The 15426-nt window shown below is 39.6% G+C and overlaps 2 pseudogenes; both read left to right on the forward strand.

Moving 5' to 3' along the window:
* Positions 1–12212: 12212 nt before the first annotated feature.
* LOC105721891 (14-3-3 protein zeta/delta-like) lies at positions 12213–13038 on the forward strand (annotated as a pseudogene).
* A 672-nt stretch (positions 13039–13710) lies between these two features.
* Positions 13711–15423, forward strand: LOC105716144 (GA-binding protein alpha chain-like; annotated as a pseudogene).
* Positions 15424–15426: the final 3 nt, after the last annotated feature.

The raw sequence follows: 15426 nt of genomic DNA on the forward strand, positions 1-15426 counted from the left end.
AATCTGCATCAACCAATGGGCAAAACAGCCAGCTAGCATCAAAATGACAGGATCAAATTCACACATAACAATATTAACCCTAAACGTAAATGGACTAAATGCCCCAATCAAAAGACACAGACTGGCAAATTGGATAAAAAGCCAAAACCCATCAGGGTGCTGTATCTAGGAAACCCATCTCACATGCAAGGATACACAAAGGCTCAAAATAAAGGGATGGAGGAAGATTTACCAAGCAAATGGAGAGCAAAAAAAAGCAGGAGTTGCAATTCTCATCTCTGATAAAATAGACTTTAAAGCAACAAAGATCAAAAGAGACAAAGAAGGACATTACATAATGGTAAAAGGATAAATGCAACAAGAAGAGCTAACGATCCTAAATATATATGCACCTAATACAGGAGCACCCAGATACATAAGGCAAGTTCTTAATGGCTTACAAAGAGACTTAGACTCCCACACAATAATAGTGGGAGACTTCAACACACCATTGTCAATATTAGACAGATCAACGAGACAGAAAATTAACAAGAATATCCAGGACTTGAACTCAGACCTGGAACAAGCAAACCTAATAGACATTTACAGAACTCTCCACCCCAAATCCACAGAATATACATTTTTCTCAGCACCAAATCACACCTACTCTAAAATGGACCACATAATTGGAAGTAAATCACTCCTCACCAAATGCAAAAGAATGGAAACCATAACAAACAGTCTCTCAGACCACAGTGCAATCAAGTTAGAACTCAGAATTCAGAAACCAACCCAGAACCGCACAGCTTCATGGAAAATGAACAACTTTCTCCTGAATGTTGACTGGATAAACAAGCAAATGAAGGCAGAAATAAAGATGTTCTTTGAAACCAACGAGAACGAAGACATCACATACCAGAATCTCTGGGACACATTTAAAGCAGTCTCTAGAAGAAAATATATAGCAATAAGTGCCCACATGAGAAGAAAGGAGAGATCTAAAATTAACACCCTATCATCAAAACTGAAAGAGCTAGAGGAGCAAGATCAAAAAAACTCAAAACCTAGCAGAAGACAAGAAATAACTAAGATCAAAGCAGAATTGAAGGAGATAGAGACACAAAAAACCCTTCAAAAAATCAATAAATCCAGGAGCTGGTTTTTTGAAAAGATCAACAAAATAGACAGACCACTAGCCAGATTAATAAAAAAGAAAAGAGAGAATAACCAAATAGATGCAATAAAAAATGATAAAGGGGATATCACCACAGATTCCACAGAAATTCAAACCATCATCAGAGATTATTACAAACAACTGTATGTACATAAACTAGAAAACCTGGAAGAAATGGATAAATTCCTGGACAGTTGCCCCTCCCAAGCCTAAAGCAGGAAGAAGTCGAAACCCTGAATAGACCAATAACAAGGTCTGAAGTCGAGGCAGCAATTAAGAGCCTACCACCCAAAAAAAGCCCAGGTCCAGATGGATTCACAGCCGAATTCTACCAGACATACAAAGAGGAACTGGTACCATTCCTTCTGAAACTATTCCAAATAATACAAAAAGAGGGAATCCTTCCCAAATCATTTTATGAGACCAACATCATCCTGATACCAAAACCCGGCAGAGACTCAACAAGAAAAGAAAACTACAGGCTAATATCTATGATGAACATAGATGCAAAAATCTTCAACAAAATCCTGGCAAGCCGATTACAACAGCACATCAAAAAGCTTATCCACCATGATCAAGTAGGATTCATTCATCCCGGGGATGCAAGGCTGGTTCAATATACGCAAGTCTATAAATGTAATTCACCACATAAACAGAACCAAAGACGAAAACCACATGATTATCTCAATTGATGCAGAGAAGGCCGTTGACAAATTTATCAGCCCTTTATGCTAAAAACTCTCAATAAACTAGGTATCAACGGAACGTATCTCAAAACAATAAAAGCTATTTATGACAAACCAACAGCCAATATCATACTGAATGGGCAAAAACTGGAAGCATTCCCTTTGAAATCGGGCACTAGACAAGGATGCCCTCTCTCACCACTCCTATTCAATATAGTACTGGAAGTTCTAGCCAGAGCAATCAGGCAAGAAAAAGAAATAAAGGGTATTCAATTAGGAAAGGAGGAAGTCAAATTGTCTCTATTTGTAGACAACATGATTGTATATCTAGAAGACCCCATCATCTCAACCCAAAATCTCCTGAAACTGATAAGCAACTTCAGCAAAGTCTCAGGATACAAAATCAATGTGCAAAAATCACAAGCATTCCTATACACCAATAACAGACTTAAAGAGAGCCAAATCAAGAACGAACTGCCATTCACAATTGCTAAAAAGAGAATAAAATACCTAGGAATACAACTAACAAGGAACGTAAAGGACCTCTTCAAGGAGACCTACAAACCACTGCTCAACAAAATAAGAGAGGACACAAACAGATGTAGAAACATTCCATGTTCATGGTTAGGAAGAATCAATATCATGAAAATGGCCATACTGCCCAAAGTAATTTACAGATTCAATGCTATCCCCATCAAGCTACCAATGACCTTCTTCACAGAACTGGAAAAAACCACCTTAAACTTCATATGGAACCAAAAGAGAGCCCGCATAGCCAAGTCAATTCTAAGCAAAAAGAACAAAGCGGGAGGCATCACACTACCGGACTTCAAACTATACTACAAGGCTACAGTAATCAAAACAGCATGGTACTGGTACCAAAACAGAGAGATAGACCAATGGAACAGAACAGAGGTGTCAGAGGCAACACAACACATCTACAACCATCCGATCTTTGACAAATCTGATAAAAACAAGCAATGGGGAAAGGATTCCCTGTTCAATAAGTGGTGTTGGGAAAACTGGCTAGCCATGTGCAGAAAGCAGAAACTCGACCCCTTCCTGACACCTTACACTAAAATTGACTCCAGATGGATTAAAGACTTAAACATAAGACCTAACACCATAAAAACCCTAGAAGAAAACCTAGGCAAAACCATTCAGGACATAGGCGTAGGCAAGGACTTCATGACCAAAACACCAAAAGCATTGGCAACAAAAGCCAAAATAGACAAATGGGACCTAATCAAACTCCACAGCTTCTGCACGGCAAAAGAAACAGTCAATAGAGTGAATCGGCAACCAACAGAATGGGAAAAAATTTTTGCAGCCTACCCGTCTGACAAAGGGCTGATATCCAGAATTTACAACGAGCTAAAACAGATTTACAAGAAAAAAACAAACAAGCCCATTCAAAAATGGGCGAAGGATATGAACAGATACTTTACAAAAGAAGACATACATGAGGCCAACAAGCACATGAAAAAATGCTCATCATCACTGGTCATTAGAGAAATGCAAATCAAAACTACATTGAGATACCATCTCACGCTAGTTAGAATGATGATCATTAAAAAATCTGGAAACAGATGCTGGAGAGAATGTGGAGAAATAGGAACACTTTTACACTGTTGGTGGGAGTGTAAATTGGTTCAACCATTGTGGAAGACAGTGTGGCGATTCCTCAAGGACCTAGAAATAGAAATTCCATTTGACCCAGCAATCCCATTACTGGGCATATATCCAAAGGATTATAAATTGTTCTACTATAAGGATACATGCACACGAATGTTCACTGCAGCACAGTTTAAAATAGCGAAGACCTGGAACCAACCCAAATGCCCATCGATGATAGACTGGACAGGAAAAATGTGGCACATATACACCAAGGAATATTATGCAGCTATCAAAAACGATGAGTTCACGTCCTTTGTAGGGACATGGATGAACCTGGAAACCATCATTCTCAGCAAACTGACACAAGAACACAAAATCAAACATCGCATGTTCTCGCTCATAGGCGGGTGTTGAACAATGGGAACACATGGACACAGGGAGGGGAGCACTATACACTGGGGTCTGTTGGGGGGAGTGGGGGGGGACAGTGGGGGGTGGGGAGTTGGGGAGAGATAGCATGGGGAGAAATGCCACATATAGGTGAAGGGGAGGAAGGCAGCAAATCACACTGCCACGTATGCACCTATGCAACAATCTTGCATGTTTTTCACATGTACCCCAAAACCTAAAATGCAATTAAAAAAAAAATTAGCTGAACATGATGGCGCATGCCTATAGTCCCAGCTACTCGGGAGGCTGAGGAGGGAGGTTCACTTGTGCCCAGGAGTTCAAGGCTGCAGTGGGCAATATGATTATAACATTGCACTCCAACCTGGGTGACATAGTGAGACCTCATTTCAAAGAAAAAAAAGACAAACATCCTCTTCCTATTTTAAGTGACATATCAAAGGAAATAAAAGTTTGATGGTTAAGTATCAAAGTCTCTTCTTCATTCAGCAGAATGTAAAAGATATCCAATCTCCCCAACCTCTAAGATGATGTGTCTGCTTCAGAATGCCACCACTGGAGAGGGTACCATTGGGGTTAAAGCAATAGCTCTTCCTAAAGACAAATGAAGGGGTGAAATGTATTCATGAAGAACTGTGTGTCTCTGAACCAGTCTATCAGAGATTAGAATACAACAAGTTAGTTCTGATACGGGATTGAGAAAATGATAGGTTTGGAGGGCTAGTTCTAAAGGAAGAAACACTATAATGTATGTGTAGGAAAGCGTTCTGGGTAGGGGCAGACAGAAGAGGTGAGGAGAGCTTGCAAAATACAAACTATGTCAATCAGAAGTTCTGCCAAAAGTTGGATTCGAAGTTGTCGCTTCTGGGACAGAAAGGCTCTTAACTCTAGGCTACTTTTCTCCTGGCATCTCTCATCAGCATGATCACTGCAGGTGTTAGAGAGTGAGACCCAGGAAGCAGTGTAGACTATTCACTTGGAATATGGGCCCCCACCATCACTGTTCCTCTCCTTTGTCCTAGGGCTAGTTCAATTTCAACATTTCACCCTCAAATAAGAAAAAGATCATAAACCCAATCTTTAGCTACATTTGAAAGTTCCCTAACAAAACAAAGTGAAAAGTAGCTTGCCATATAATTCAACTTTTCATATTAGTATTTGAACCCTAAGGCCTGAATTTTTTATAAGGAAGAATTCTACAAATTGGGTCTTTTAAAACTAGTTCCTCTACTGTCACAAGAACAATTGGGGAAAGATAGTCTTTAAGAGATGGTTCTTGGAACATTTTATTTTGGAGCCCTAAGCCTTCATGTGAGAAAACTGCTACAAGGAGATCACTATCCTGTGAGAAACCCAAGCCACTTGGAGATCCCTGAAGGATGAGACACCAAGTTGAGTAGTGGGATGAACTGACCAAGGTGTCATAAAGGTGCCATACATGTGAGTGAAGAAACTATCTGGGAAATGCATTATCTAGTTCCAGCTGTCAACACTTGGATCAGAGATGAACTGCTCGGCCAGCTCTTCTCAAATTCCTGACCTACAACATCAACCCACAGGAGAAAGACCATATGCCCCAGAAGAGCCCTCCAGTGAGCAAGATTTTAAAGATATGTCCCAGTTATGTCTAATTCCACTAGGATTTCAGTATCAAGGGAAAGAAGTAGTAACATTCATAACTCATGACAGGCATCATATCCTTTGATGGAGAAGCTGTCTGAGAAAGGCCATAAACAATGTGGACCTGGACAACAAGAAAACAAGTACAGTAAGGGCTGAGCTACATAGATATTCAAATAGAGATGCATCTTTTGTAATAACTTCATAGAGTAAATGGTTTTATATAAAAATATAATTTAGATATAGGAACCATGAGAACCAGGACAGTAAGTATTTTAATCTGACATGGAGAGATGGATGATCAATAATAACAGAACAGACCACCTCTTTGGCACTTTGTAAAATCAAAAAATTTGACAAAACACTGGAGAAGAGACAAAACTCTAAATGTGATGAAGGAAAATTTCCAGTCATGTAGAAAACAACAGCTAACCCTTGACATCAGTTTAATGTGTTGAAAATTTTTAAAAAGTGATTTCTTTTTCCCAAAAGCAAGCAAGAAAGAAAACAAAAGAAATGGAGACCAATGTGAAGGCTGTATGCTAATGAATCAGAGATATGAAATAATTAAAATCTACTTTTGCTAGAAAATGGTCTAGATAGACTGGGGAAGAAATAGTGAGATACATCTTTAGAATTTCCCATGTATCAAGCTTCCTTAAGAACTTTTCAAAACTATCATCAAAATACTCAGTTGATGTTAAATATCATCTTCTTTGAACAGCTTGAGTATGTTCACAAAACAGATGCATTTATTTTTGCAGGGACTAATACTACAGTCACAGTGGTGGCTATGAACTGACACAGTGGGCCAGAGCAGAAACTGGATTTGTTCAGAAAGTGATGGAAACCATCTCACAGACACAAAACTCACAACTCCTTTACTGACTTCATTCATGTACCTCTTTCCTCAACTATTTGTTCTCCCTCCACCCCTGTTAGGTGTAATAGAGGATAAAAAATGGCCAAGTGCAGAAGCACACACCTGAAGTCTTAGCTACTCCAGAGGCTGAGGTAAAGGACTGCTTGAAGCCAGGAGTTTGAGGCTGTAGTGTGCTAGGATTGCCCAGGTGAACAGCTACTGTACTCTAACCTGGGCAACATGGCAAAATCCTGTCCCTTAAAAAATAAAAAAATTAAAAATAAAGCCAGGTGTAGTGGCTCACACCTGTAATCCCAGCACTTTGGGAGGCCAAGGCAGGCAGATTACCTGAGGTTGAGAGTTCGAGACTAGCCTGACCAACATGGAGAAACCCCATCTCTACTAAAAAATAAAAAATCAGCTGTGTGTGATGGCGCCTGTAATCCCATCTACCTGGGAGGCTAAGGCCGGAGAACTGCTTGAACCTGGGAGGTGGAGGTTGCGGTAAGCCAACATCCCGCCATTGCACTCCAGCTTGGGCAACAAGAACAAAACTTCGTCTCAAAAAAAAAAAAAAAAAAAAAATTAAAAATAAATAAAGCAATTAAATTAATTGTTAAAATCCTCTTTCACAATATCTGTTGCTTAATGGACACTTTGAATTAATTATCTTTATGTGAATAAAGGTTATCTAGTATGACATCTGTTACCAAATAGAAGGTTAATAAATATGCAAACACTAAATCTTCAGCCTGGTCTACCTAGCAAGACTCCATCTCTACAAAAAAAAAAAAAAAAAAGGCCAGGCGTGGTGGCTCACGCCTGTAATCCCAGCACTTTGGGAAGCTGAGGCGGGTGGATCACGAGGTCAAGAGATCAAGACCATCCTAGTCAACATGGTGAAACCCCGTCTCTACTAAAAATACAAAAAATTAGCTGGGCATGGTGGCGTGTGCCTGTAATCCCAGCTACTCAGGAGGCTGAGGCAGGAGAATTGCCTGAACCCAGGAGGTGGAGGTTGCGGTGAGCCGAGATCGCGCCATTGCACTCCAACCTGAGTAACAAGAGCGAAACTCCGTCTCAAAAAAAAAAAAAAAATAGTGAGGCACGGTGGCACGTGCCTGTAGTCCTACCTACTCGGGAGGCTGAGGTGGGAGGATGACTTGAGCCCAGGAGTTCAAGGTTGCAGTGAGATATCATCATGCCACTGCACCCCAGACTGGGTGACAGAGTAAGACCCTGTCTCTAAAAACAAAACAGAACAAAAACACTAAATAATAAAATAGGCAAACAAAAGAAAATAAGTGGAACAGCACAATAAGCTCTCCATCAAATCAAAATAAGTAACATTTTAAGAGAATGCAGAGTTTATTATATGAATTTAAAATGTTCTCACTAATGTGATACTTTAATACATTTAAAATACTGCACATTGCTAAATCTGCCTTACCTTACCTCTCTTTCTTCTCTTTTTCCTAATGAAGTTACTATCAAATTCTTTAGTTGTTCACTTTCAAATAGATCTAATGTCCTATTTTTCAGACCACTGAACCTGTATAATACCCATGAAGCTAGTATAACTCTGCAGACATCCTACCTATTCAGGCAATGTTATAAGGCATCATCATTATTCATTTGTCTGATCTCTATGTATCTTGTCATCTTTCCAGGGTAAGATTGCCAAGGTCTTAGACTCTTCATTTGGTGGAGTCTAATTTTGTTCTCTTTACAAAGAGCTAGGGTTACACTCAGCAAAGGTTACCATTTACGTGAGACATGAAGCCTGCTAGCATAACTCATCACCAAAGTAAAATCCCTGGCTATTTTTTCCCTCAAGGACATACCCAGTGCTAGCTAAAATCAAGAAAGAACACTTCAGGATAAGTCACATGTAAGGCCCGTATGTACTATGAACCCACACTTTCATTTTGATATTCTGGAGTGTGGTATTTTCTGAACAAACAAAAGGGTTTTTTTCCTTTTGAAAAATCTCCTTTTTTCTCCCCTAGAGGAAAATACATGAGAATCAAATGTAAAAGACTACAGTGGCTTTACAAGAGAAGCCAATATTTAAGGGTGAGCTTTCTTTTTGAAATTCTTCCTTTTTGTGTTTGGCTTTGCTTTATCATTTACTCAAATTAGTTCTGAAAAAGTTTTAATAAATAAGTAACATTTTAAATCATTTGAGTAATTTCTAAGACTTAGCTTACCATCTTTCAAACCTCTGCATTCTGAAGTGGCAGGCAAAGCCAGTGCCTTAAGGGCTGACTGCTTTTGCTTTAAGCACCAATGTTCATCTTTCTTTCTCTTATCCTCTGATGGAAATTTATCTACTCAGACCCTGAGATATTTTTTAATGTTTAAAAAGGGCAAATATTAGACCTAGAAGAAACCTTAGGGACCATCTTACTTCTGATATGAGATAACTGAGACCCCTAAAGGTCTTGTCCAAATCATAACTAATTAATGACAGCCCTAAAAGAGAATCTAAATTTCCTTCATCTTAAATTAGTGCTCTCTTTCCCCATATTACTTGACCCTTCTATATTTTTATTCATTTCAAACATAGATTATATAACTCAGCAATATACCCAAAGTAAGATTCAGGGCATTTCTGTGTTCCATTAGTCATCGCTGTCTTTTTTCATTGGTTGGAAGATCAGGGACAGGAAACAGGAAACTCCTACTTGGCCTCCCCACCCCATGGATTAAATGGTAACAGGGGCTGCCAGGTGCCCTGCCCATGAAGCTTGACTGTTCATGCTTAGAAGAAGGAGCATCATGAACATTAAGAAGCCAGGTACAAAGATCTTTCTCTTTATAAAGATTGAATTTTCTCTTTTTTGTTTTCATTAGCTTACGGATATAGAACGACTTCAAGGTGGCAAAAGCCTGAATTCCACACACAACCAAAACTATCCTGCTAATGTTTTCCAGCTTCTCCTCTGAGATGTGCCAGGAGCTTAGGGGATATTTTATCCTCTTGCACCAACTGACCTTACATTTATTTACAAGGTATGTTTCTTACAAGAAGTTTCAGAAGTTTTATATATACTCTCTCATGCAATCATTCTCTTCCCACACAAAGGGGAAGCATTTCATTTTTATCTTTTTGCCATAGCCAAAGTTTCCCCGTTGTTTCCAGGATTTCTTTCCAGAGTTTGATGCTTAAAGTTTACAATCTCCAGAAGTCACAAACATTCTCAACTGAAGTCTTAACCAATATTGCTGACAAAGCAAACTCATTCATTCAACAATTATTTATTGAGCATCTCCTGTGTGCCTGGCACTATTCCAGGCACTAGGGATTCAGGAGTGAACAAAACAGACTAATTCTCCATCCTCATGGAGCTTATGTATAAAATAAAAGTCCACTTAAGTCCTTTTAAAAGTAAAGTCCTTCTGGGACTTTAATGGACTGTTCTGGTAATGGATGTTCTGGTAATGGATTGTTCTATTACTCATTGAATTCAGAACCATAAACATGTTCTGATCTAATAATAGGAAAAAAACACTACAGTCTCAACTACTCAGAATAATATCCACAGTTTTGAATTTATCTAGTAATAAAGAGTCCATTTGCTATAAACTTGCATGGATTGCACTAGAAGACAAGAGACTCAAATCCTGACTCCTCTATCAGCAGATTACATGACCTTAGACAAATAACATACTCTCTCTGAACCTTACTTTTGTTCCCCAAAGATGTTAGACAAGAAGACTTTTCATGTCATCTCTTGGTCTACAAGTCTATGATTGGTTAACCTCACCTAAGATGGCTGGTGTAATATTAGGATTTACTGCCAATGTCAATAGAGGAGGAATCCTTCTGTATCAGTTGCTTTTATTTGTTGGGTGGGATTGAGGAAAACTGCACAAAGCAACATACACCTCCTAGGAAAATGTAATACTCTCTATGCAATAATCTGCAAAATCAACCAACTCCTCACCTACTATGTGTTCAACACTAGGCCAGACATTTTGGGGATGGGAGACATATTAAAAAATCCCTGATCTTAAGGAACTTCCAAAGAAAGTACATGATAATAAATTATTAAAAACAAAAGTATATTATAGAAGTTCTAAGTTCACAAGAGAAAAAATATCAAGGAAGCCTAGATTAGTAACCTGTGAGGAAGGGTAGACTATCTCCTGGATCACCATATAACAACCATCATCACAATAATAATAGCAGCTAACATTCATTGAGTGCTTGATATGTATCATATATAAATTAAGTACTTTTGTAAGCTATCAAACCCAGTATTATTGTGTCTTTTTATCAATGGGGAAATTGAGACTTAGAGGGAAACCTAACCTACCTAATAGTAAATGCAAACAATCTGACCTCAGAGTATTCCACATCATCTAATGGTCATGGGCTGCTTGCCTCACATTCGAGATAAAGGAATAAGCCACAGTATCTGGCACAGTTTAATGTTCCATGAATGTTACTTAATGCCCTTCTCTATCCAACCCCCATTATCATTCACCCTCAACCCTCATCTCACATACGTAACTCATCTTTTCCAATTCTAAACATTTTCCAAAATTCAGTTGAAGGTCCACCCTGACCTTAGACCAATCAAGCTTCTATCTCCTTACTTATTTCTAGCACTTACTTCTCAAAGCCTTCCAGGTGATCGATCATGTGCCGTCTTGTGATGTCACTGGCATGATTTAATGTCTTATGACATTAATGTCTCTGATGTCTTATGATACTATTAAGATGAACCTATATTATTATTCATCTTTTGCACTATTTAGCTTTTCATATAATTTAATTGTGTCAGTTAACTCCAAAATCCTTTGCATTGTTCCTGGAGTCTTAGTAAAAGAGGCAACAGGAACCATTTACCAATTCAAGAGTTTGACTGTTTGTGAAGTTTTCATTTTTATAAAAATGATCCAAGTCAAGCAAATGCAGCTAACACGTCAAAGTTTGATTCCACCCTGTTTAGAGAGTACATAGATAAAGGCTCTTTCTGTTTGTGCCCAATTTTGGACATAAAGGTAATCTAATGCATGTTTATAATATCTCATGCATATTCGTAGAACTGAATTTATCTGCTTCTGAACTACTGAGAATACTATCTGTTCTTAGAAAATGAAAAAACTGGCCAGGCATGGTGGCTCACATCTGTAATCCCAGCACTTTGGAAGGCTGAGGTGGGTGGATCACCTGAGGTCAGGAGTTCATAGACCAGCCTGGTCAACTTGGTAAAACCCCATCTCTACTAAAAATATTAAAATATTGTCCAGGTGTGGTGGTGGGTGCCTGTAACTCCAGTTACCGGGGAGGCTGAGGCAGGAGAATAGCTTGAACTAAGGAGGAGGAGGTTGCAGTAAGCCAAGATCGTACCTCTGCACTCCAGCCTGGGCAACAGAGTAAGACTCCATCTTAAAAAAATAAAATAAAATAAAAAACTAAAGGCCAGGCACGGTGGCTCAGGCCTGTAATTTCAGCACGTTGGGAGGCCTAGGCAGGCAGATCGTGAGGTCAAAAAATCAAGACCATCCTGGCCAACATGGTAAAACCCTGTCTCTATTTAAAAAATAAGAAAATTAGGTGAGCATGGTGTTGCATGCCTGTGGTTCCAGCTACTCAGGAGGCTGAGGCAAGAGAATCACTTGAACCCAGAAGGCAGAGGTTGCAGTGAACAGAGATTGCGCCATTGTACTCCAGCCTAGGCTACAGAGTGAAACTCTGTCTCAAAAAGAAAGAGAGAGAGAGAGAGAGAGAGAAAAGAAAAGAAGAAAATGAAAAAACTAACTAACTCTTACAAAAACCAAAGGCAGGCTGCTGCTGCCACTGCCCAGAGACTGCTGAGCCCCTGTCCATCCACCGCCACCACCCACTCTGGACACAGAACATCCAGTCATGGATATAAATGAGCTGGTTCAGAGGGCCAAACTGGCCAAGCAGGCTGAGCGAGATGACATGGCAGCTTGCACGATGTCTGTAACTAAGCAAGTAGCTGCATTATCCAAAGAGGAGAGGAATCTTTTCCCAGTTGCTTATAAAAATGTTGTAGGAGCCCGTAGGTCATCTTGGAGGGTCGTCTCAAGTATTGAACATAAGACAGAAGGTTCTGAGAAAAAAACAGCAGATGGCTTGAGAATACAGAGAGAAAACTGGGAAGGAGCTAAGAGATATCTGCAATGATGTACTGTCTCTTTTGGAAAAGTTCTTGATGCCCAATGCTCCACAAGCAGAGAGCAAATTCTTCTATTTGAAAATGGAAGGAGAAAACCACCATTACTTGGCTGAGGTTCCTGCTGGTGATGACAAGAAAGGGACTGTGGATGAGTCACAACAAAGCAAACCAAGAAGCTTTTGAAATCAGCAAAAAGCAAATGCAATCAACAAATCCTATCAGACTGGGTCTGGCCCTTAACTTCTCTGGTTCTATTATGAGATTCTGAACTCCCCAGAGAAAGCCTGCTCTCTTGCAAAGACAGCTTTTGATGAAGCTATTGCTGAACTTGATACATTAAGTGAGGAGTCATACAAAGACAGCATGCTAATAATGCAATTACTGAGAGACAACTTGACATTGTGGACATCGGATACCCAAGGAGAGGAAGCTGAAGCAGGAGAAGGAGGGAAAATTAACCAGTCTTCCAACTTTCATCTGCCTCATTCTAATATTTACACAGACCATTTGTCATCCATGCTGTCCCACAAATAGTATTTTGTTTACAATTTATGACAGGTTTATGTTACTTCTATTTGAATTTCTATATTTCCCATGTGGTTTTTATGTTTAATATTAGGGGAGTAGAGCCAGTTAACATTTAGGGAGTTACCTGTTTTCATCTTGAGGTGGCCAATATGGAATTTTTATATAAGTTATAAATGTTTGGCATAGTACTTTTGGTACACTGTGGCTTCACAAGGGCCAGTGTTAAAACTGCTTCCATGTCTAAGCAAAGAAAACTGCCTACATATTGTTTTGTCCTGGTGGGGAATAAAAGGGATCATTGGTTCCAGTCACAGGTGTAGTAATTGTGAGTACTTTAAAGTTTGGAGCACTTACAAGGCTGTGGTAGAAACAGATATCCCATGGATACCACATGTTAAACCATGTATGTCTGTGGAATACTCAATGTCAATGTGCACACGCTTGAGTACAGCTGCAGAAGTGTTCCTTTAGACAAAGTTGTGACCCATTTTACTCTGGATAAGGGCAGAAATAGTTCACATTCCATTATTTGTAAAGTTACCTGCTGTTAGTTTTCATTATTTTTGCTACACTCATTTTATTTGTATTTAGATGTTTTAGGCAACCTAAGAACAAATTTTGGTACATTATGGCTTCACAAGGGCCAGTGTTAAAACTGACCATTAGAGTTAAAAAGTCCTAACTCTAATCTCTATTGAATTATTGGCTCTATGAGAGCCAAATCGTGTATATCAAGCACCGCAGTAAAACAAAAACCCATGTAACTTAAGTTTTTTTAGGTTTTTTTGCTTTTGTGATTTTTTTTATACTTGCGTAACATGCATGTGGTGTAAAAATAGTTAATACGGCCCTGGGGCCTCACACTTCTAGTTGCGGGAGCTGAAGGTCTTACCTGGAGAGACGCAGTACGTGGAGCCTGTGCCGCTGCCGTTCTCAGCCGGCTCTGGAGCTGGGCGGGGGCGACAGGGCCGATTCCGGAGCGGGACTGATCTTTTGAAATACTTCAACCATGACTAAAAGAGAAGCAGAGGAGCTGATAGAAATTGAGATTGATCGAACAGAGAAGCCAGAGTGCACACAAGAAAGCATTGTAGAACAAACCTACGCACCAGCTGAATGTGCAAGCCAGGCCAGAGACATCAATGAACCAATAGGCAATTTAAAGAAACTGCTAGAACCAAGACTACAGTATTCTTTGGATGCTCATCAAATTTGCCTGCAAGATATCCAGCTGGATCCAGAACGAAGTTTATTTGACCAAGGAGTAAAGACAGATGGAACTGTACTGCTTAGTGTACAGGAAATTTCTTACCAAGGAATTGAACCGAAGTTGAACATCCTTGAAATTGTTAAACCTGCGGACACTGTTGAAGTTGTTATTGATCCAGATGCCCACCATGCTGAATCAGAAGCACATCTTGTTGAAGAAGCTCAAGTGATAACTCTTGATGGCACAAAACACATCACAACCATTTCAGATGAAACTTCAGAACAAGTGACAAGATGGGCTGCTGCACTGGAAGGCTATAGGAAGAACAAGAACGCCTTGGGATACCCTATGATCCCATACAGTGGTCCACAGACCAAGTCCTGCATTGGGTGGCTTGGGTAATGAAGGAATTCAGCATGACCAATATAGACCTCACCACACTCAACATTTCTGGAAGAGAATTATGTAGTCGCAACCAAGAAGATTTTTTTCAGCGGGTTCCTCGGGGAGAAATTCTCTGGAGTCATCTGGAACTTCTCCGAAAATATGTATTGGCAAGTCAGGAACAACAGATGAGTGAAATAGTTACAACTGATCAACCTGTGCAAATTATTCCAGCATCAGTGCAATCTGCTACACCGACTACCATTAAACTTATAAATAGTAGTGCAAAGGCAGCTAAAGTACAAAGAGCTCCAAGGATTTCAGGAGAAGACAGAAGCTCACCTGGCAACAGAACAGGAAACAATGGCCAAATCCAACTATGGCAGTTTTTGCTAGAACTTCTTACTGATAAGGATGCTTGAGACTGTATTTCTTGGGTTGGTGACGAAGGTGAATTTAAGCTAAACCAGCCTGAACCGGTTGCACAAAAATGGGGACAACGTAAAAATAAGTCTACGATGAACTATGAGAAACTCAGTCATGCATTAAGATATTATTATGATAGGGACATGATTTGTAAGGTTCAAGGAAAGAGATTTGTGTACAAGTTTGTCTGTGACTTAAAGAATCTTATTGGATACACTGCAGCAGAGTTGAACTGTTTGGTCACAGAGTGTGAACAGAAGAAACTCGCAAAGATGCAGCTCCATGGAATTGCCCAGCCAGTCACAGCAGTAGCTCTGGCTACTGCTTCTCTGCAAACAGAAAAGGATAACTGAGCCCCAGGACGTTCTGGGACT

The sequence above is a fragment of the Aotus nancymaae genome, unplaced genomic scaffold, assembly GCF_030222135.1.
Source record: "Aotus nancymaae isolate 86718 unplaced genomic scaffold, 86718_ANA_hifiasm-v0.15.2.pri h1tg000064l_1, whole genome shotgun sequence".
In the NCBI taxonomy this organism is placed as follows: Eukaryota; Metazoa; Chordata; class Mammalia; order Primates; family Aotidae; genus Aotus; species Aotus nancymaae.